This window comes from Pelophylax lessonae (assembly GCF_965119305.1).
Source record: "Pelophylax lessonae genome assembly, chromosome: 10".
NCBI classification, from domain to species: Eukaryota; Metazoa; Chordata; class Amphibia; order Anura; family Ranidae; genus Pelophylax; species Pelophylax lessonae.
In genome coordinates this window covers 87,299,114-87,323,594 of record NC_138777.1, presented here as the reverse complement: position 1 = coordinate 87,323,594, position 24,481 = coordinate 87,299,114, and the positions used below count along the sequence as shown (strand labels likewise).

The window sequence follows — 24,481 nt, the reverse complement described above, 5'->3', positions numbered from 1 at the left end:
GCGGTGATCACCGCCGCTCCTCCCCTGGCCTGACTCCCGCTGTGACTGAATACAGCGGGCGGGAGGGGAATGTCTGGCGACGTAGGTCTACGTCGTCAGACGTTATCGAGCCACTTTGCCGCAGTAGCAGCTCAGTGAGCAGCGGTAAAGTGGTTAAATTACTGTACAAATTCTCCTACTTTTTATTTGATATATAAAATAAATTTCAGGCAACTATAGTTGCAGCATTTTAGAATACATTTTTTTTTAAATAAATAAAGAGCTCGACTGAAGGATGTTTTGCTTGAAGTCCTGCTTTAATTCCCTCCTTCCATATTTCCCAATACTATCGATAGCAATTTAAAACTATTTACCTGATTATATTAAAAAACTTAGCTTTGTTAACACTTAAGTCTCTTTCCCACTGCTGTTCCGATCAGGCCTGTCTGTCAGTTTTTCAGGCAGCCCTCATCGGAAGGTCCATACATTCCAATGGACAGGCGGGTGTAAACAGACTTGTGTCTTTTTACACCCACCTACTCTGGTCTGAAAAAAAAGGAGGTGCCTGGTGTAAACAGACAGCGAAATCCATTTACTCCCGGCCGTCTATAGAGCAGATCCTGGATCAGCAGGGAATCAGCTCACAGATCCCCTGATGATCAGGACAGAATCTGCCCCATGTGAAAGGGGCCTTACATTTTTAAACCTTTATTTACAGAAATTCACTGCAAAACAAAGAATAAATGAGACTAAGATCCAAATGCATATAATTGTAGTACGCAAGAGAGCAAATAGGCCCCTTTTGCAGCTTCAATAATATGAAAGAGTATTAACTGTAATGACAAATTATTTTGATAATAATACACTGATTACATGTAATAAAAGTATATATTTACTTTAATAAAGTATTATTTTGCAGACCACTTCCTAAGATTAAAATTGGATGCCCTGCTGTGTCCCAGCTTTGTCTTGAAATCAGTTATAGGCATAAATTTGAGGTTTGCAAATTTATCAGTCACTTGGGGGCAAAGTGCATCCAGCTTGTCCAGCTCTTATCCTATTTTTTAATAAATGACCATAACAGCTATGATCTAATATAGTCCTTTTAAAAATATTCGTGCACAATGCCCTTACACAGTACACATTGCAAGAATGCCTACATTTAACACAAATATAATGCAAATGCAGCCCCATCTTAAATTTGTGCATGCCATTAAACATTTTGTCAGATACTCAAATAAGGAAAATTGTACTGGTCTTAGGTAGGATAATAGGTTTTCTTTTTAACAGTGCTGCATAGTCAAACATAAATAAACATTTATAAAGCTTTGAAGCAAACTCAGAGCTACAGGAAATCAAATTCATAGCATGTCTGCTTACTCCGCATTGGGGGGCAGGATTTGGTTTTGTATTTTGTATTTGTTTAAACACAAACCTAATTCTGACTGGCAGAGAATGATAGAATTAAAATGAATTAACCTAGAATACAAAGCCCTCTATAAATGATTGTTTTAGATGTTATGACCTGTGGCAATAATAACATTTTTGTACTTACCATAAGTCAATTCAGCAAAACAAACATATTGTAGTTTTTAGACATTTAGACCACACTGTTGCCTCCAGGAGGTTAAGAACCTGGAAAACAACTTTTTTAAGCCAGACCCTGCATAACCCGCATCCAAACACCATGCCTCACTTTGTAAGCAAGCAGTACATAAGGCCAATCAATAACATAGAGGGACAGGACCTGCACCTCTCATTGGATCTCAAGAACAGGACTTTATGGTAAGTACAAGAATTCTATTTTGTTTATTTCCCATTGAGGGACACAGGAATATAATATTTCTTGGACAGTTTGGACATCTAAAACCTGTCCTACTGAGGGTGGGCAATAGCCACTGAAAGATCCAGCAAATGTGTCAGTCATATAACAAAGAGTGTTTGAAGGGATCAATACCCGAACGAGGGATAGATGAAGCAAGGTCTATTAAATATGAAAATTGCCACCATCCACGGAGGAGGCACTGAGGATCAACCTAACTCTCCAGAACAAGACAGATAAATGCCATAAAGTGTACTTGAATAACGATGGGCCTAAATTAGCAAAGTGGAGGACAACCTATTATCTACCATAAAGAAAGCAGGTGGAATAACAAACTACCTGAACAGGAGAAGAAATTTTAGACCAACAAAAACAGTGGCCAACAAGAAGTAATATAGTAAACAGTGGCCAACAAGAAGTAGAGTAAAGGTTTAAAGTGGTATTAAAGCTTTGTTTATTTACGGTATGTTTTGTGTTAACAAAACATGTTATCATTACCTGCTCTGTACAGTGGTTTTGCACAGAGCAGCTCTGATCCTCTTCTTTTTGGGTGCCCCTTGCTCCTTGCTACTCCCCCTCAAGCAGAGCCCCCAGAGAAAGCTACTTGCCATGGGGGCACAGCTGTTTGTCACTCTCAAGGTGCTGCTGCTCTATGCATCCATAAGACACATAGAGCCACCCCCGCTCTCTCCTCATTGGCTCACTGGCTGTGATTGACAGCAGTAGAAGCCAATAAGGGGGGAGAGTCGCAGGACAGCCGAGGCTATCATGAACATCACTGGATCAGAGGGAGCTCAGGTAAGGATTAGGTGGCTGGTGGGGGGGGGGGGGGTCACACACAGGTAAAAAACCATCAGCCTTTAGAACCACTTTTAGCTTAGCATATCTAACCTTTAACCTTAGGGAAAGGAAGCTTGGATAGACAACTTCTTCAGTGTGCATTGTGATACACTGCACAAAATGCAGAACCAAAATGTTTAGCCGCTAAGATATGAAAAATGCACTACTATTGGGCAGCCCTCTGAAGGACTACACTTGAGGGCCTCTATAATTTTCCAGTTGACCACCAACAGTTGCAAAAAACCAGCATACGTGGATCTAAAGATACAATATATTACCAAAAGTATTGTGACGCCTGCCTTTACAAGCACATGAACTTTAATGGCATCTCAGTCTTAGTCTGTAGGGTTCAATATTGAGTTGGTCCACCATTTGCAGCTATAACAGCTTCAAGTCTTCTGGGAAGGCTGTCCACAAGGTTTAGGAGTGTGTCTATGGGAATGTCTGACCAGAAGCGCATGGCTCGCAGTCTGCACTCTAATTCATCCCAAAGACATTCTATCGGGTTGAGGTGCTCTGTGCACTGGTCCAAATCTTTTGGTGGAGGGAGGACTACGGTGTGGGGTTGTTTTTCAGGGATTGGGCTTGGCCTCTTAGTTCCACAGAAGGGAACTCCTAAGGCGTCAGCATACCAAAACATTTTGGACAATTTTATGCTCCCAACTTTGTGGGAACAGTTTGGGATTGGCCCCTTCCTGTTCCAACATGACTGCGCACCAGTTCACAAACCAAGGTCCATAAAAACATGGATGAGCGAGTTTGGGGTGGAGGAACTTGACTGGCCTGCACAGAGTCCTGACTTCAACCCGAGAGAACACCTTTGGGATGAATTAGTGCGCAGACTGCAAACCAGGCCTTCTCTCCAACATCAGTGCCTGAACTCACTAATGCGCTTCTGGAAGAATGGTCAAACTGTCCCTTGGACACACTCCTAAACCTTGTAGACAGCCTTCCCAGAAGAGTTGAAACTGTTAGAGCTGCAAAGGGTGAGCAAACTCACTATTGAACCCTACGGACTAAGATTAGCATGCCATTAAAGTTCATGTGTGTGTAAAGGCAGGTGTCCCAATACTTTTGGTAATATAGTGTATATTGTATGCTGGCATACAAGGACATCAGGACTAGAAGGATGAGAAGGAATGATTTCTAATTCATGCAAATAGAGGTGTAATATCCACTCTGTAAACCTGCCTGACTAATATTTGAATTACTAAAGATAGAGATCCTAATATTAACTTTAGGATGATTAGCTTGATAGAGAAGAGAAAGAGGAAGGAATGTAAAGAGATTTCCTCAGAAGACCGTAGTCACAAAAAAAGAATCTATGTTCCGCCCATCTGCGGCATGAGTGGGAGATAGACGCCCATGCAAGACAACAAGCCTAAATGCTTGTGAGAAACCATCACAGATGAAACGCAGGGCTTCAGACATTTGTTTCCATCTCTAGCAATGCAATGGTCTCTTTTAGGAGATTTGAGCATTTAGAGATGGTAGCAGGAGCTTAAGGCACACATAGAGGTGGTGGTCCAGTGGAATCAGTATTCGATTCTGCTGTGGATGGCGCAGGAGTGCACTTAAAATGCCTGAAAGCAGATTACTCCATTTATTGTGCACAAACCAAAAAAATATCCAAAGTGGAAATTGGAGGTCTTGTAGCCATATGGGAGGTCCCAGCCTCAAGCTGTGGAGCTATTTAAGCAAAACCCTAGATTAATAGGGGCCCCAGGATGACTGAAGTTATTGAAAAATATCCATGGCTTACTGAGCAGCTCGATTGAAGAAAAATGAAAATAAACAAATAAGAATAAAAGCCATTAAAAAAATAGTTTTTCTTAAGGAAGACATCCAATCTCTTAAGGCACTAGCAAAACTGAATCATGAGGGTGAAGGAAGGATTATACAGGGGCTTAACATTTTGTCTATTTACCAGTGTTCCAACCTCCTGTATGTGGCAGTATAACTCAAATGTCTAAGAATTACTTTATTTCTGTGTTCCCCAATGAACAATAAAAAAAAATCGGTATGAATCAGAACTAAATCAATTATGGGGTAGAGTCAAAACCATAAGGTTATTCAGATTAAACAAATTCATATGGTTTTCAGCTAACAATTCTTACCCTTTTTCTGCTAACTTTTTTCTTACTATAACAATATTTTCTTAAGGCCTCTTTCACACGGCTGATTTGGGCCGTACACTGCCATTAACCAGTATATTTTTATACCTAACAGGGGTCACAGGTGTGTGCAACCAGCTTCAGCCAGGAAGCCTATACAAATCAATGACAGATGACAAGCATCATGTCTGTACATGGCTGTTTGCAAGTAAGCATACATCGAGCAGTTACATAGGACTAGGGATAGATGAGCTGCCTTGGGCGCAAACTGTGTGTGTCTAAGGCTGGTCATCTGTCCCTATTCACAGATAACCACTGGATATGCGGTTGCGGATACATGGCAACTGTGGCAGCTTGCGATGGGGTAGGGGGCAGAGCATGTTGAGGGCATGTGGCCTGGTACGGTAGAGGAGGGGAGCACTCGCTAGTGTGAACCGGGCTTCATACTGTCTTTGGACATGTAAATAGAGCCTTAGAGAGATTCTGGCAGTCATCTAAAATTATATGTGCAGAGATCATTCAAGGCAACTCGATTTTGAAAGACAGCGGCCAAAAAGTACACAGCCCAAAAAAAATGTCCACTGTCCTGACGTGTTTTTTTTCCTGCTCCCTCATTTTTACAGTTCTCAGTCTTTCCTCTCATTTGTAGCAGCTACAAGCTGATTTTGCATAAAGATAACATACTGCTGTTATCATATCCCAGGCAGCATCAGATACTGATATAATGAAATTCTGTTCCTAGCTCAGTTTCCTAATAAAAATCGACTGAAAGAGAAACTGCTCTACATAAGGGTCATCAACTACTTGTGAACATTATCAGAGCCTGGAACTCCATGTCACCCCAGTTCTGCACTGCATATTATATGAAACTGGATATTATGGAAACATTTCTGAATCAGGTAATTGCGCCCAAGGTATCAGTTTTGTCTAAATTACTCCTTGTGTTGCAATTTTGTTTCAGGCTATAGAGAGAATTTAATGCTGATTGATCACTTGAAATAAGAGTGAGGTTGAACACAGGAGTAAAACCCTTATGGAATTTACAGCACCAGTGGAACAGGAGTCAAGATAAAAGAGCATTGCAAATCTGCAAAATGAAAACATTTAGGTAAATTCATTTTTATGCTCTTACCAATTTTGTATTTGAAAAGCATAGTGGTCAATATAAATAGTCAACCTGATTTCCAGTTTGGGCAAAACTCAATTTACGGTGCTTAATTTGGATTAGGAGAACCTGTCACTTTGGTCATTAGGGGTAAAGTAACAGGTTATTTAAGTGGGACCCCACCACCAACTCACTTCTTCCCCACTGATACCTCCAACATGCTATACCAGCACTTTGTCTTCAGGAGTGCTGAGAAATGCTTTCAGGTATTGGAAAGCATATTGCTTTCCCCCTTTCTCCCATTACTGCGGTGTTATAATGGACAACCTTTCTTGGAGACTAAGAAACAAATGCCCATATGTCAATGAATACAAGTTACCCAGGAGGTAGACACTTCAAACCAATAAGAAAAATGGTGAAGACAGAAGATAACATACTACCAGGATAAGATTTTAATCACTGAAGCCTAGGCACATATCCTTTGGCACCCCAGATAAACCCCTTTTGCTAAGGTTACTACTTTTAAACATAGCATTTTCCTATATTACTGGCCCTTACCCAGCTTTGAGTTATATGATTATGTAAATATGTTATTATGATATGACTGAACTTCTGCTGATGACGATGGGGAAAATTACTTTTAAAAGAAAATACACCTCTTTGCCTCTTGCAAACATGTGCCTATTGCACATACCAATATCGACAAATATAATAGAAAAAATGTTGCGCTGTCCACAAATAAGTGTTAAATAAATTCCTTAGTGCATAGTATAATATAACAAAGCGTAAATGTGCTTCAAACCATTATTAAATAAATAAATATAATTAATATTTATTTAACGACTGTAAGTGCCGGTTCACACTAGGTCGCTCCGACATAGGGGGCGACCTGTGAAGTCGCGTGCAGCGCGACTTGCACGGACTTCATAAAATTAATGTCTATGCAAGTCGCCCTTAGGTCGCCCGAAGTAGTACAGGACCCTTTTTCTAAGTCGGAGCGACTTGTGTCGCTCCTATTAGAACGGCTCCTGTACTACACAATGGGAGCGTGACGGACCGCGACTTGTCAGGCTGACAAGTCGCCTGACAAGTCGGATCAATGTGAATGCGGTCTAATAGTCTTATCATTCAAGCATTAAAGTGCAATGTAAACAAATAATAATAAAACATGAAAATAGTCCCAGAAACCGATTAATCTGTGCTATGAATTGTCACCCAGAGGTGCTCCACTCTAAGACAAAAGAATTAGCCTCATACAACAAGATCTCACCCTTACAGGTCTGAAACTGCCTTAGTATATATGCCTTCCGGATACAAAGAATGGCTCTTAGCAGGCAGGCCCGTGCAGAGTTCAAATACTTGGATACGCTCTCCCAATCTCCTCAGTCAGACATCATTTAGCCAATTGTCAATCCTACAAAGGCCAGAGGAACAGAGTGCACACAGAGAGGGAAGGAATACTTAATTGCGCAACATCCTCAAAATTATTGGTTTATTAAAAAGACATGTACTTAAAAAGGAAAGTTAAAAACAGGTATTCATTACAACTGACAGCATCTGGCGCCCCAGTGGGCGTGCTGACATCACCGATATTTCCTCTGCCCGACGTATGTTTTATCGTAAGAGACATCGTCACTGGGGCATCCTCCAGTTGCAGTCGTTGAATATATGAATTCTATTTATTTAATAATGGTTTGATGCAAATTTGCACTTTGTTAAATATGCTATGCACTAAGGAATTTATTTTACACTTATTTGTGGACAGCGCAACATTTTTCTATTATACCTATTGATAAAAACCTACTGTGCCTCATGGTAAATGCACTTCCGTAACACACTATTAGAGTAATAAGTTCTGGTATACAGTATGTGGTATCTTATATGTACTATTTTAGATTGTAGGCTCTTGACAACTCATAACTCAGGACAATCAGGATCTTCACTGCTAACAATCCATAAATTTTACATTAAAACATTGAGGAGACGCCACTAGCCAGCCCCTCATACATGTGCCAACATTGCGAGCTGTATTATACATCGATTGCACTGCTCCTGAGGAAGTGATAACTATGTCACGAAATGTGTTGAGCAATAAGAATGCAATCGCTTTGTTATTATATGTGTTTATTTATTACTATGTACTTTATCTTAACGTGACTTTGCTCACAATCAGTTCAAGATGGCTACACCCACGTTAGTGGGTTATGACCATATTCATCTTTTCATGGATTTTCTCTTTTATATACTGTTCCAACTATGATGTATATCCAATGTTCCTAAACTGTAACTATTGTTTTTGTACGGTCTCAAACCATGATGTTTTACCTATATTTGCAATATGCTTTATTTTTATCTACAACCTATAATTGATTTTTCAATAAATATTAGTTGTTCTATATTTTTTTCTGTTTTTTGGCAGTAAAACATACACATGGTATACGTTACCAATCAGTATAGTGACACACCTCATACAAAGTCCCAATTTGTTCCTTCCCTCCCCCTCCCCCCTTCTTTTTTCTATATAAATAGGGATGGAGGCACACAGCATCATGTGCCTTATCTAAAGTCCTACAAGCTTCCTTCCTCTTTTTAAAATTAAAACATTACCTACAACTGATGTAAAACATGTAGACCAGTACACAGACCTGACAAGCTACCGAAACACTATCTATTAGGGTAACAGCGTCAAAGATAAAATAGAAAAAAACCTTAAAGTAATGGACCACTGCAGCCCTAATTAATTTGAACCAATGAATAAATCAAAAGAGGAATTGTTTTAGTGAGTAGCGCTGATTCCCCATACCTAACTAAATATGCTCAATTAAAGTATGGATAAACAACATAAATCATATACCATATGTGTAACGCACTAATAAAGCATCAAAAAATATAATAAATATTATAAATGTGCAATATATAATAAAAAGTGCTAGGTGCAAAATAAAGTGCAATACAAATAAAAAGTATAAAGTGACTGATGCAAAGTGAGCAAAACTATATCAAAGAAAAAAGTCCCAAAGTGACACCATAAAAAGGACCATCTGTTGTATGTGTCATCACAATTGAAAAAATAAATAAATAAATAAATAAAGTTTAAGCAAAAAATTCTTACCACTCACACTAAATATCACTCACCAGAGCCCCAGGCTGGTAAAATTATAAACCAGCACAAACGTCACAGGATATCCAGTGAACACTCCAATCAGGCTCCCATCCGCTACAGCAGGGGTGGGGAATGTTTTTTCTGCCAAGGGCCATTTGGATATTAAAAACATCATTCAGGGGCTGTACAAAATTATCGACTTAAAAATTAGCCTGTTATATTTGGTCAAACATTTAATTAACTCACCCCTAATGTGATGGCTGGAACTGCTTCTATTTGGTGAGGTGTGTGATGTTAGCTGGTATTGATGATATTCCTACACGCAACGGGTTGTTGGCTGGTGGTGGTTATTGCTGGCTGGTACTGCTGGTGGGAAATCTTGGCTGGTACAGCTGGCTGGTACTGCTGGTGGGAAATGCCGGCTGGTACTGCTGGCAGGTACTGCTGGTGGGTACTGCTGGCTGGTACTACTGGTGGGTACAGCTCGCTGGTACTGCTGGTGGAAAATGCTGGCTGGTACTGCTGTGGGTACTGCTGGTGGGTACAGCTGGCTTGTACTACTGACTGGTACTGCTGGTGGGAAATGCTGGCTGGTACTGCTGTGGGTACTGTTGGCAGTTTCTGCTGGCTGGTACTGCTGGTGGGTATAGCTGGCTGGTACTGCTGGCTGGTACTGCTGGTAAGAAATGCTGGTGGGTACTGCTGGTGGGTACTCTTGGCTGATACTGCTGGCTGGTACTGCTGCCTGGTACTGCTGGTGGGTACAGCTGGCTGGTACTGCTGGTGGTTAGTGCTGGCTGGTACTGCTGGTGGGAAATGCTGGCTGGTACTGCTGGTGGGAAATGCTGGCTTATACTGCTGGTGGATACCACTGGCTTGTACTGCTGGCTGGTACAGATGGCGGGTACTGCTGATGGGTACTGCTGGCTGGTACTGCTGTGGGTACTGCTGGTGGGTACAGCTGGTTGGTACTGCTGGTGGGAAATGCTGGCTGGTACTGTCGGCAGGTACTGCTAGTGGGAAATGCTGGCTGGTACTGCTGGCAGGTACTGCTGGTGGGAAATGCTGGCTGGTACTGCTGGCAGGTACTGCTGGATGGTACAGCTGGATGGTACTGCTGTGGGGTACTGCTGGCTGGTAATGCTGGTGGGTACAGATGGCTGGTACTGCTAATGGTTACTGCTGGCTGGTACTGCTGTGGGTACTGCAGGTCGGAAATGCTGACAGGTAGTGCTGGTGGAAAATGCTGGTGGGTACTGTTGGCGGGTACTGCTAGCTGGTATCCCTGTGTGTATTGCTGGCTGGTACTGCTGGCTGATACTGTTGGTAGGAATTGCTGGCTGGTACTGCTGGTGGGTACAGCTGGCTGGTACTGCTGGTGGGAAATGCTGGCAGGTACTGCTGGTGGGTACAGCCGGCTGGTACTACTGGTGGGTACAGCTGGCTGGTACTGCTGGCAGGTACTGCTGGCTGGTACTGCTGGCTGGTACTGCTGGTTGGAAATGCTGACTAGTACTGCTGGCTGGTACTGCTGGTGGGAATCACTGGCTGGTACTGCTGGTGGGTACAGCTGGCTGGTACTGCTGGTAGGAAATGCTGGCTGGTACTGCTGGCTGGTAATGCTGGTGGGTACTGCTGGCTGGTACTGCTGGTCGGTACTGCTGGTCGGAAATGCTGGCTGGTACTGCTGGTCGGAAATGCTGGCTGGTATTGATGGCTGGTACTGCTGGTGGGAAATGCTGGCGAGTACTGCTGGTGGGAAATGCTGGCTGGTACTGATGGCTGGTACTGCTGGTGGGAAATGCTGGTGGGTACTGCTGGTTGGAAATGCTGGCTGGTATTGATGTCTGGTACTGCTGGTGGGAAATGCTGGTGGGTACTGCTGGCTGGTACTGTTGGTGGGTACAGCTGGCTGGTACTGTTGGTGGGTACAGCTGGCTGGTACTGCTGGTGGGGAAATGCTGGCTGGTACTGCTGAGGGTACTGCTGGCTGGTACTGCTGCTGTGGGTACTGTGCTGGCTGGTACTGTGTTGGCTGGTACTGCTGCTGGCTGTAAATGCTGGCTCGAGTGTGAGGAGCAGCGCCGCGCTGGAGGAAGCATGCTGCAAAGACGATGCTTCCTCTCTCAGTTAGTCCTGACAGTCTGAGTCACAGGCGGAGTTACATAGTTACATAGTTTGTGAGGTTGAAAAAAGACACCAGTCCATCCAGTTCAACCTATGATGTGTGTGTGTGTGTTTGCTGTTAACTGTGCATTGTATACCCCTGTATGTTGTGGTCTTTAAGGTGCCCATCTAATCGTTTTTTGAAACTATTGATGCTCCCTGCTGAAACGACTGCTTGTGGAAGAGAATTCCACATCCTTACTGCTCTGACAGTGAAGAACCCCCTACGTATTTTAAGGTTAAACCGTTTTTCCTCAAGTTTCAGTGAGTGGCCACGTGTCTTATTGTATTCCCTTTCTCTGAAAAGTTTGTTCCTTATGCTAGGGTCGCCAGTACTGTATTTGTACATTGATATCATATCCCCCCTCAATCGTCTCTTCTCCAGAGAGAATAAGTTCAGTGCTTGTAGTCTTTCCTCATAGCCGATGCCCTCCATTCCCCTAATTTTTTTTGTTGCCCTTCTCTGGACTCTCTCCTGTTCCAGCACATCCTTCCTGAGGACCGGTGCCCAGAACTGGACAGCATACTCCAGATGTGGACGGACCAGAGTCTTGTAGAGTGGGAGAATAATCTCTTTATTTCTGGAGTGAATCCCCTTTTTTATACATGCCAGCATTCTGTTGGCTTTGCTTGCAGCGGCTTGGCATTGCATGCCACTTCCAAGCCTGTTGTCTACCAGTACCCCCAGGTCCTTTTCCATCCTAGACCCACCCAGAGGTTCCCCCCCCCCCCTAGTGAGTAGCTTGCTTTCGTATTTCTGACGACCAAGAGCATTACTTTACATTTTTCAACATTAAACCTCATCTGCCATGTAGTTGCCCACCCCATTATTTTGTTCAGATCCGCTTGTATGGTTTCCACATCCTGCATAGAAGATATTGGCATGCTTAGTTCAGTATCATCCGCAAATACTGAAATTGTACTTGATATCCCCTCCTCTAGATCATTTATGAATAAATTAAACAGGATTGGCCCCAGGAAAGAACCTTGGGGGACCCCACTTTCCACACCCGCCCAATCCGAGTACTCTTCATTAATCACCACGCTCTGTACTCTCCCCTGGAGCCAGTTCTCTATCCAGGTACTCACCATATGGTCTATACCTACCTTCCTTAGTTTGTACAGTATGCGTTTGTGGGGAACGGTGTCAAAGGCCTTTGCAGAGTCCAGATACACCACATCCACAGGCTTACCTTTAGCTAGGTGGCAGCTCACTTCATCGTAGAAGGTTAATAGATTGGTTTGGCAAGAACAATTTTTCATGAATCCATGCTGATTCCTACTAATAATACCGTTTTCATTACTAAAGTCTTGTATGTGGTCCCCAAAAATCGCAAACAGCGTATTTTGATTGATTTGGCGCAAAAGTTATCGCGTTTACTAACAAAGGGAAAGATTTTTGTCATTTTTGGTGTTTTTTTTTTTTTTAACGAGTAATGGCGGCGGTCTGCAATTTTTTTTGCGGGACTGCGACATTGCGGCGGACAGATTGGACCCTTGACTGACATTTTTGACACTTTTGGGGGTACCAGTGACATTACTGCAGTAATCAGTGCTATACATATGCACTGTTACTGTAACAATGACACTGGCAGGGAAGGGGTTAACTGTATTGGAGAGGGAGGGGTTAAGTGTGTCCTAGGGGCGTGTTTCTAACTGTGATGGGACAGGTCTACTATTGTAAAAACAGAGATCAACGGTTCTACATAGTAGAACCGTCTGATCTCCATTTTTACACAGGGGAGAATGACAGGCGGCTTGTTTACATTAGCCGCCTGCCTTTCTCCCTCTCTACCGACGATCGCGAGTGACCGGCGGACATCGGGTCCGCCGGTCACACGCACGGACTCCTCAGTGAACGAGCCGCGGCGGGCGCGCGCCTCAGCGGGCACGCGCTCGCCCGCTATTGGCTCACAAGCCGGTGACAGGCTAGTGACGTATCGGTACGTCACTTTGCCTGGCTGGGGCTGACCGCCGCAGTATATTTACTTGCGGTGGTCGGCAAGTGCTTAAGAACCCTCGGGTGCAAGACATCCGATCCCGGTGATTTATTTGATATCACTCCGCTTGTGACTCAGACTGTCAGGACAGAGCCGGAACTATACAGGAAGCACCGGCTCCGTTCTGACAGCTCAGATGACAGCGGGTATATCACGCGGGCCAGACCAAATATTTTTGCGGCCCGTACATTCCCCACCCCAGCCCTTCAGTAACATTACAGTTGTTATTGTAAATACATATTATTATTTTTAATAATCTCTTTTCTATGAGTGTAAAAGTGATTCGTGTTAGTACTCCACATAGGTTTATTTAAGAATAAACATTTAACCTACTGTAAGCATAGTTTCAAATAAAATATTTAGACCTGGTTTATATTAAAATAAAGGAATCCTTCAGCTCAATAGAGTTTTGGCACTATAATAAAATTAAGCAAACACATCCCTCTTCTTTTGCTCTTGGAATACTAAAGCATTTTAAATGTCAATCTAATATTTTAATTTCACTTGACAAACTTGCTTCAGATATTAGGAGGCAGTAGGTGGGCATAATTTGACCACATAGATTGTTTGTTTGTTTTTTGTTTTTTCTGGATATTCACAAAAAAATGTATGCTTTAATAGCCCTAGTCTGTATATTTACAGATATGCAGGGTAATTTAAAATGAACTAGCCACGTTTACCCAGCTATTGCTGCCTCCTATTAGATTGGTCAACAGGGGGAGTCTGGTACTCAGTCATTGCCTTAACTTCATTACAGTTATGTGATATCTGCAGCCACAACCTGATGCAAATGTCTGGAAAATTCTGACTCAGTGATGTATTAAACACTCCTAGAATGTCACTAAAAAAACCTTTCAAGCTTAGATTACACACATTGTGCAATCAGAAATATACTCTTTGGCTACCATGTGCTGTAAATGATCTTCCTAAAGCTATCAATCAGCAGGGATGATAACTGCTAAGTCAGCGAGGAACAGTTAGAAATTCTGTCAGGTTTTTTGGTGTGGTCTCTTCCCTGGGGAGATTGCCTCTCACTTCCTTTTTCCAAAAAGGTATGGCATGGTGTCACTGGGACAGGAAGTCAGGGTAAATGTCATCAACAGTACAAATGACAACAATAAAAATGTCATAAAATGTCAATAAGACAATCACAAGTCTGATAATAACGTGGCCTGGGCCTCCAATGGGGAGTCATTCTAAAAATTTGAACCCTGAAATATTCTTTCCAATTTAAGAAATCAAAACAAAAATCTTTGTAAGAACTTGTTTAGCTCTTCAGGCCTCCTGGATTCCATTCAACAGACAAGCCTTGTACATTGTGTAAACATTTCTTAGAGGGTCTGGAAACTCCCAATGATTTCTATTCAGCCTCAGAAACTGTCATGAATTGCCACAGATAACCAGAGATCTGCTAATAAGGCCTATTAGACTTCCAATCACAGAATGTTTACACAACCCTAGGTTTTAAAAATGATTGTATTTCTGCCATCTCTGGCTCTGTGATCATTGGGTGCCAGGTGTCGCTCCCTGGTTCAGGCAGCCCAGCTCCATGATGAAGTGTACCAGGCCTGCCCTCCTCTGGCTTCTGTGAGTAGGACTTGAAGTATCCTGGCTTCTTAAATCTGTAGATATCGTTCTCGTCTAGGTGAGAATGGCACCCAGGGGGCGAGACAGGAAAAAAATAGAGAAAAAGTAAATGATGGAAGAAAACAAAATAATTTACTTTTTTTCTTTCTGGGGGGAGGGATGGAAGGTCAGGGGAGCGCAAAGATGCACAGTCAATTTAGAGAGTGAAGGTCCACTTTACGTGGCTCAAGTTGAAAAAACATTTTCTACAAAAGAAAACACAAATTACATGGCGTAATGTTACCATGTCTGGTAACTTTCAAATCTACATTCTTGTCTGGACATTGCAGATAAAAATTTACACACATTTAATGAATCTTGATCTCATGAAGCTACATCAATAATAAGAATGTATCTGAGTCGTTTGGAATGTTCGTTTTTATGCACATATTGAAATAAAAAGAATTTAAAAAAAAGAATGTATCTGAGTTTAGAAAACATACCAATGTAGAGCGCTAAAAAAAACACTGGCATATGAAGGGTGAATGCAAAACTACAAGACTGGGGAGGGGGAAGAGGAAGGGGAAATCTCAAAGAAAAAGAAAAAAAAAAAAGGGGGGGGGGGACTTCTATATAAAAGTCTCCATCTCCACACTGCAGTTGCCTCCCCGGACGCCGCTAAGAGATAGCAAGCTCTCTTCCTCCCATGTGACGTACGGTGTTTCAGTGTATACTGCCTGTAGTGTGGATAGATGGCACCACCTAGAAGAGCTTCATATCATATTTGATGCAAAGACATCTTGTGAGTTGCTACACCTATTTTTCTTATTTTACAATATATTTGTCTGCACTTAGAGCGCTTTTCTTGTTGTCTTTATCTGAGTTTAGAAGACTATCCAGAATAATCAGCAAGTTATACGATAAAGTAGGCTAATCAGACTCATTTTATCTTTTAAGGAGAATACACATAATAATAATACCAAGTTTGGTGTTATTCAACTTGTGAGAGCATTTCAAGTGGTTGTAAACCTTGAACATGAGCATATCCCTCTATAGTGTGTACTTGTCTCAATCCAGAACCTAAGTGTCATTTACAGGTATGTCTGTTGCCTTCCCCTGCAATCTGCATGAGCTACTTTTGACAAGTTTTCCCAACACCTAGAGACAAAAAGGCAACACAGGAGGGAGCTCCAGCACACTGCCTGTGATTGACAGCCTCAGCTCTGTTCCTGTGTACTGTGGGGAAAGGGTGTATCTTCCCTCCAACCAGCCCTCAGCTCTTCGTACTGAGCTTTGTAGCATGTAATTTAAACTCCCTCCCCCCTGCATTCTGAAAGCTCTGGCAAGCTGTAATAATTCTGCACCTTGAACAGATGTAGAGGAGAGCGGGCATCAGATAAACAGATACAACTTATAAAGGAGGATTTGTTTCATCTCTGGGTATCACCTGAAGCTAGTCACTTCACTGGCTATATGGAAGGGTTTACAACCATTGTAAGGCACAATAAAATATGGGTCACTAGATTGTGGAATGTAGTAAAATTGAAATATGGCTGTATGTAGAAAATTTACTATGTGGAAGGGTTTGCCATATTATTATATAGTGCCTCAAAAAAGTATTCGTATCCCTTGAAATTTTCCACATTTTGTCATGTTACAACCAAAAATGTAAATATATTTTATTGGTATTTTATGTGATAGACCAACACAAAGTGGCACATAATTGTGAAGTGGAAGGAAAGTGATAAATGGTTTTCAGAATTTTTTACAAATAAGTATCTGAAAAGTGTGGTAAGCATTTGTATTCAGCTTCCCCTGAGTCAATACTTTGTAGAATCACCTTTCCCTGCAATTACAGCTGCAATTCTTATTAGGTATGTCTCTACCAGCTTTGCACATCTAGCTCAAGCTCTGTCAGACAGGATGGAGAGTCTTGCCACAGATTTGCAATTGGATTTAGGTCTGGACTTTGACTGGGCAATTCAAACACATGAATATGCTCTGATCTAAAACATTCTATCGTATCGCTGGCTGTATGTTTAGGGCCATTGTCCTGCTGGAAGGTGAACCTCCGCCCCAGTCTCAAGTCTTTTGCAGACTCTAACAGGATGTATTTTAAGATTACCCTGTATTTGGCTTCATCCATCTTCCTATCATCTCTGACCAGCTTCCCTTTCCCTGCTGAAGAAAAGCATCCCCACAACATGATCCTGCCACCACCATGTTTCACAGTGGGGATGATGTGTTCAGGGTGATGTGCAGTTAGTTTTCCGCCACACATAGTGTTTTGTTTTAAGACCAAAAAGTTTAATTTTGGTCTCATCTGACCAGAACACCTTCTTCCACATGTTTGTTGTGTCCTCCACATGGCTTCTCAGAAACTTCTCGCAAACTGCCTCTTGGCTGCTTCTCTGATTAATACTCTCCTTGCCTGGCCTGTCAGTTTAGGTGGACGGCCATGTCTTGGCAAGTTTCCAGTTGTGCCATACTTATGATATGTGCCACTTTGTGTTGGCCTAGCTCATAAAATCCCAATAAAATACCGTATTTAATGGCGTATAACACACACTTTTTCCTCCTGAAAATTGAGTGCAAAACATTCGTGCGTGTTATATACCGATGTAACGGACCGTTTCAGCAGACAAGGGGTTAAAATCCGTTTAGGAGATCTTCCCCGTCCAGAGCTACAGGCACAGCTACTTGCAGGACACCAAACTCCCGAACTGGATACAAAATAGCACTCCAACCTGGAACCTCACGAATAGCTGATAGCAGACGAACAGGAAAAGCATACATCAGCTTACACTCCTAGCAATCAGTCTCCAACAGCATACAGTGAATCCCCCCAAGAACGAGACAAAGCTCCGAGTTGAGGGTAAAACAGGAACAGCAACAACATTTATTGGAAGAACACAGCACACTTTTATACCGAAATTGGAACATCCTCCCCCCAACAACCGCTTTCCCATTGGTCAATTGCACAGTACCTGCAGTCCCCCATAAGGTCCTCTCCAGACCAATGCAAGGAGACAGAAGCCCCAGGGGGCAATCAATGTAAACTATAGTCAGACACAGAACAATGGTTCCCTAACGAGCCCTCAATACACATTACTCTGAGTGTCAATACCTCCCTTAGCAGACAGGTGAGGTCATTAGCACACCTGACAAAAGGTGAATGGGGAGCCACCTTAGACAGCCCGTCTCCTCAGAACTTCCTGTAATGACCATATTAGGAGTTGACTTCCTGTTCAGAGAGCTCATGGCAAATGGGAACAAAAATCTTCATATTACAAGGGAGACATTATTCTTGAATATGACTGTCCCATTTGTAGTAGTCCAAACCATATCTTCAGTGTTCAACACCCTCCTGGTCACCCTGCATTCACCAAATCCATACGAATTAGAACCAGGGGCTGTTTGTTCGGTAGATAGAATCTACCGAATGGCTGTGCAGAAAGGGAGAAATAAATCCTTCTGCACCGTAAAATTAACCCTTTAGCTGCGGGCCATAACCCAAAGGCAGCAGGCGGGCAACCAGGCTCCTCCAATGCAATGTGGCGAGGTTGGTCTCGTCACAACCGATATAAAAAAAAGGCAATTGGGGGAGGGCGCACAGAGTGGCAGAGGGGGGTGGGCAGGGCCAAGGGGAAGGAAGGGCGAGCGTCGCTGGATTACTCCCGCTTACCCGGCAGTTGCTGTCATACGAAGTCCCGCCTCCTATGATAAATGGTACACTGGCCAAATGCTGGGATGTGTGATGTTTATCATAAGTGCAGGTCCAGGAGGCGGGACTTCAGATGACAGAGACCGCTGGGTAAGTGGGAGATACCCGCTCTGTGTAATCTCCCCTGTGTAACGGGTACTGGCGAGGCTGCATTGATGAAGATTGCACTGGCGAGGCTGCTTTGACGCTGCACTGGTAAGTCTGCATTCAGTCTGCATTCATGGGCACTGCACTAGTGAGGCTGCATTCATGGGCACTGCACTGGTGAGGCTGCATTCATGGGCGTTGCACTGGTGAGGCTGCATTCATGGGCACTGCACTGGTAAGACTGCATTTATGGGCACTGTTGAGACTGCATTCATGGGCCTTGTTGAGGCTGCATTCATGGGCATTGTTGAGGCTGCATTCATGGGCATTGTTGAGGCTGCATTCATGGGCACTGTTGAGGCTGCATTCATGGAAATTGTTGAGGCTGTATTCATGGGCATTGTTGAGGCTGCATTCATGGGCACTGTTGAGGCTGCATTCATGGGAAATGTTGAGGCTGCATTCATGGACATTGTTGAGGCTGCATTCATGGGCACTGCACTGGTGAGGCTGCATTCATGGGCATTGTTGAGGCTGCATTCATGGGCATTGTTGAGGCTGCATTCATGGGCACTGGTGAGGCTGCATTTGATTTTAAAAAAGTTCTGAGTTCAAAGTTTTTATTTCAAATTTAAGATTTTTTCCTGAAACGTCCCTCTCAAAATTGAGGTGTGTGATATACACTGGTGCGTGTTATACACGGATAAATACCGTACATTTATATTTTTGGTTGTAACATGACAAAATGTGGAACATTTCAAGGGGTATCAATACTTTTTCAAGGTACTGTATTATTTCAGCACTTCTCTTTTCCACTCTTTATACCTTGAGATTGGGTAGGAAGGCTCAGTGACATGCTCTAGAACAGCCTTTTTTAACCAGGGTGCCTTGAGGTTTCTTCAGGGGTGACTTAGGCAAAATGCCTAAACATTTATCAAAATAGTATACAAGCCAGCAGGTGGATCAAGCCTGCCTTTTAGTTACACAAAGCCACAAGTTTTCATTTTGCACCATTACAACTTTCTAGATACTAGCATCTTTTTTTTTTTTTCTTTTTTCTTCTTTTTCTCTAGCATCTTAACAACCAATGACATCATCATTTTATAAGGAGGATGTCTGTTGCCTTCACAGTATTCTTGTTTGACCCTCTCCCTCAGCACTGGGATGATATTAGCTGACTAATGGAGAGAAATTGAGGGAGAAGAGAAACATTGGAATACAAGTCAGTACCAGAGTGCAAAAGTGTATTTGCTTTGGAAGAATAAATCATCTTAAATGTTGGGTGTCCTACGTGTGGATGTTGCTACATTGCATAAAGCTATTAGAATCTTTTTTTTAAATTTTAGAATGGGATGCCTTAAGACTGTCCATAATTTTAAAGAGTGACTTGAGATTGTCTATAATTTTAAAGGGTGCCTCAACTGAAAAAAATGTTGAGAAACACTGCTCTAGAAGGTTCAAAAAGATCTGCATGTGCAGCTTGACAACCCTACTTTACCATCAAATTACAAAGAGTCATTTTCTTGAGGGCCAATGACTGAATGAAATCTCAGATCAATTTTATGCTTGACTGACTGAACTCTAAAACCCAAAGAACCTAGGATTTTGTTAAGTATTCTTCATGCTTAATATCTTTTGTTTTACTGTTTTTCTATTGTCTCTTTTCTGTTGTTATATCTTTTTCTGTACAGTTTTCCTTCTCTTTTATTAGGCAATATTTTAAAATCGTTATGCTTATCTCTAATGCAATGACCCAAAATGTAAAGAATTGCTGTCTTTTTAAAGGGTGCTACTATACTATAATCGCTGAAATATTTCTCTGTATGAAAGTGTGTATTACAGACATTTCTTAGCTCTCAGACTTACAGTGATTGCGGTGAATGGTTTGTATTTTTGCTAGATTTGTGCTTGTAGAAATTTGTGTGTAAAGGGTAAACTGTGGAGTTTTCTTAACCACAGTGTCAATCATTCTCAGTCAGCTGACTGTAGTCCTGCAAGCTGGAAAATCTCATTGAGTGCACCGCCATCAAACACTGGTGGCAGCAGCAGGTTAGTGACACCACTGTGAACACATTTGTGGTAGTTGCTTGAGTCTGTCACTGCCATTTACCACATATAAGTGGAAGCACAGTATGAGTTTACCATGTGTTTAACCATAATAAGGTTAGTGGGTTTGAGATGAACTTTAAATGTATTATATTAACAGTACAAATATGAAAAATATTAGTTAGAACCTATACTATAGGAAGTAAAGTCCACATTGTCAAAACAAGTTAAAATGAAATTCCTGTCTAAATGAACCTGCATGTTTCCATTGGTAATGCTGAATTCTCAAAAAACGTTGGGACATCTGCTATGCAAAAAAAAAAAAAAAAAAAAAATTACTGCTAATGAAAGCTGTGCCATGTCCAGGTGGTGCTGAGTTAGTTCAAACTTTTACTTTTAAAAATCTTGGAGAGATTAATGTTCCAAATATAGTATAGTGATGATCGTGGTTGCTAGGTCTCCAACTTGACCATTCATAAAACACGTTGCATTCTATCCGCACAATACAAGTTGTTCTGTGATTGGACAAAGGGACTTCTATTACCCACCCCCACTTACACACATTCACATAACACCTCACGTTCTGTGATAATAATGCAAGACTTTTCAAGAATAGATGAGGTGGAGAGTGACCAACTATTATCATGATACTATCGCCATAACTGCTTCAGTGTTTCAGTAGCAGAAGTATGGCGCTCACAGTATTCTCTGAAGTTAATGAAAGCAAACATTTTAATGTAGCACCACTCTCAAGATGTTAATTTTATCACTAGAGGTAATTTATTTTTGCATAGCAAATACCAAAAAACTGTTTCTCAGAGTGCAAATTTAAATACAGGACAGCCATACAGTGCAGGAAACTGAGCACATGAGCTGCGCCCTCATCGCTCTGGTGCATATTGCACTGATGTAAGAAGATTCACACTAAGCAGTACAAAACAAATTTGCTCTATTCAGACTGAATTTAATAAATACAAGTTGTTCTGCAAATATGTATTTTTTTTGTTTTTAAACTACATCTTTATTGAAGGTGGTTCACAAGTCAGAGAAATGATAATATTTTAGGGTAAATACAACTAATGTTTAAAGAAAGCTGTAGTAATCTCTCAATTTTGGTAAGATTTATTCAATTACTTTTTTTTTCTTTAAACCATTTAATAAGGTATAACTACATCAATTTAAAATGACTCATGCTAAGGCAAGAAATATTTTCAGTCTTACACTTTAATAGATAAAATATTTGAAGTGTGCAACAGGAAAGACGTTATGACTCAGAAATTCCAAGAATATTCCTGTTATCTGGAAAGTTTAGCTTCAGATTTCAGTTTATATCTTCCTGCTATATAAATGGCTTACAAAGGGGGAATCTAATTAAATTTAAAAAAAAATAAAAATAAATAAATAAAAAAGGTAAGATCAGTCAGTAAAAACAGTATATTTCTCAACAGAAATTAACGTGGTACCTTTGAAAAAATAAATGAGCCTGAGAGAAGAGTCCTAGAAACATGAGCCATTTACCCTTGATTCACACCTATGCATTTTTTAGTGTGTTTTGCAGAAATCCACTATGGTCCATTTAACATGTTTTTCTATGGATCTAGTTCACATTTATACATTTTGACCCAGTGCGTTTTTTGAAAATGGTCAGTGACTTTTTTTCCTGGCAGCAGATTGCATTTTGCGTGTAATAGACTATAATTAACCTGTTGCGTTTTGTTAAGCGCTTCATTTTTGCATTTTTATTTCATAGGACAGTATGGAATTTCTGTTCATGTAGTGTGACTTCACACTCTCTGGCATTCAAATAGCATCAAAGTAGCATCAAATCTGCATCAAAGTAGTGCAGGAACCTTTTTGTCCAAAGTCGCATGTAAGGGTTCAGGGCAAGGGTTAAGTTGAAATGTTAGAGTTAGGGTAAATGTTAGGGTTAAGGGTTAGAGGCTAGGGTTAAGGTTAAGGGCTAGGGTTAGATTCAGTAATTGTTAGGACTAACGGTAATTGTTAGGGTTAATGCAGCTTTGATGCTACTTTAGTGCCAGGGAGTATAAAATGACATCAAAGACACACTACATGAACAGAACTATCATACTTTCCTATTAGCCCCCCCAAAAAATGCGTGTTCAAACACACAAAACTCACCGCAATACGCATTAACCACAACCTGCATAGATGTAAAACGTAGCCTTAGGCTTAATTACAATGCACAGTGCTGTTACTCAAATATACTTCAGGCATTGCAGGCTGTAGGCAGTGCCATCTTAAGAACATTAAAGGGCCCCGGGCAATGCAGTGCACTGGGGCCCTGTCTACACAATCAGCCACGAGAATAAAAATGCAAATTATCGATAAGGCGATATTTATTGGTATAGCAGTCCCCGGCTAATGACAGCTTACAAGTTCGGCGGCTGGGTCTGGTGAACACACACACGGACAGGAGTCAGGCTCGACTGTCCTGTGTGTGCCTTTTCCCGTGGAGACAGACAGGCATTCCTGCAGTTTTGGGCTCTCCCTCCACAGCCAGCGCAGGGCCGACAGGCTCTTGCCACCTGCTAAGTTTGGCGGCAGGAATCCGAACTAATGCTTGGCTGGGGCTGGGTCACTGGGTAGGTGGGGCCTTCCGGGCAAGTGGGGCCCCCGGGCAACTTCCCAGCGTGCCCATTCGGTAAGATGGCCCTGGCTGTAGATGAGGGTTTTAGTTAGGCTTGCCAAAGAAAACCAGCACAGTGGAAGGGAAGCAGGGGTTCCTACCAGTGGGTTGATGCTCACTGCTTTGCAAATAACCAGGCTGTCATCGGGATTTGCAGAACAATTCTCTATCCTTTTTTCTCATGTATTGACTTATTCACTCTGATAGTTGCTTTTTTCATTCAGCGTATAGGCTCCTCTGTCCACACTATATAGCACAGATGGATGAATCTCCCACTGCAACTATTGTCAGGGCTACTTATCAAAATACCTGAACAGCAGCTGCATCTGATTGAATACAGCTGCGTTTCATTCCACATTTTCCATCCTGCTTCCTTGATTTTTCATTCGAGGGATGTCACATGGGAGTTGGCTGACACGGCCACCCCATAAGCAAATTTTAGGCGGTTCCTTGAGAACTTTGCAAAATTGCAAAAAAAAAAAACTTTGCCAAAATTTGCACACTGTATGGCCAGCCAAGGACTGTGATCTGTATAAATGGGACACTTTGAAAACAAATATCTATGGCTCCCACTGCTGGCAATCAAGTTATTTAAGAAGAGAGCAGGGGGTGGGACCTAGATGCCCTGTCTGTGTCAATAGGGCAGAAAAAACACTGCTTTTTGATGCATTCTTTTTAAAGGCCTCTGAATGCAGTTCATCATTAGCCAAAGTGTTTGTACACATTGCGGCATTTAGATTTGTATTTTATAGCAGAGTTTAGAAGCATTAACAACATGCTCCAAACCTGCGTTCACAGAGAAGTGTACTTGCCAATTGAATTAATATTCAAGCCACCCAAAAAAAAAACGCACACATGCGCTAGACCGAGCATTTTTCATGCTGGATTTTTCTGACAGCACCTGAAAGAAAGATCCAGCATAAATGGGATTACTGTAATAAGCCCATGTGCATGTAGCCTTATATTATCTTCCGAATACAAATCTTTTTATAATTTATCCTGTGTTTCTATCAAAAGAATAGGCATACTATTCCAATATGCTCAAAAAATAATTAACCCCTTCCCGTCCACCCCAGTGTCCCTTTAAAAGATTCTGAACACCTGGGGGCGGGAAGGAGCGGAGATAACGTGACCAATGTGATTAGCTGTAACAGTGGTCAACTGATCGGAAGCTGATCCCGCTGGCTACCAATTGTGAGTTGGGAGCGAGAACTGTAAAAGACTTTGACAGCTCGGACTCTTGTGCTGTGGGCCATCTCAGCACAGAAAAATTGGTTCCCTG

General features: G+C 42.0%; 1 long non-coding RNA gene across 1 annotated transcript in view; it reads right to left on the bottom strand.

The window, feature by feature from the left end:
* Positions 1-1,534: 1,534 nt before the first annotated feature.
* LOC309565002 overlaps positions 1,535-24,481 on the bottom strand; it is a 403,393-nt gene continuing 380,446 nt past the window's right edge. Inside the window, exon 4 of the long non-coding RNA XR_014225774.1 lies at positions 1,535-1,614. This is a non-coding gene — a long non-coding RNA (uncharacterized lncRNA). The remainder of the gene's footprint in view (positions 1,615-24,481) is intronic.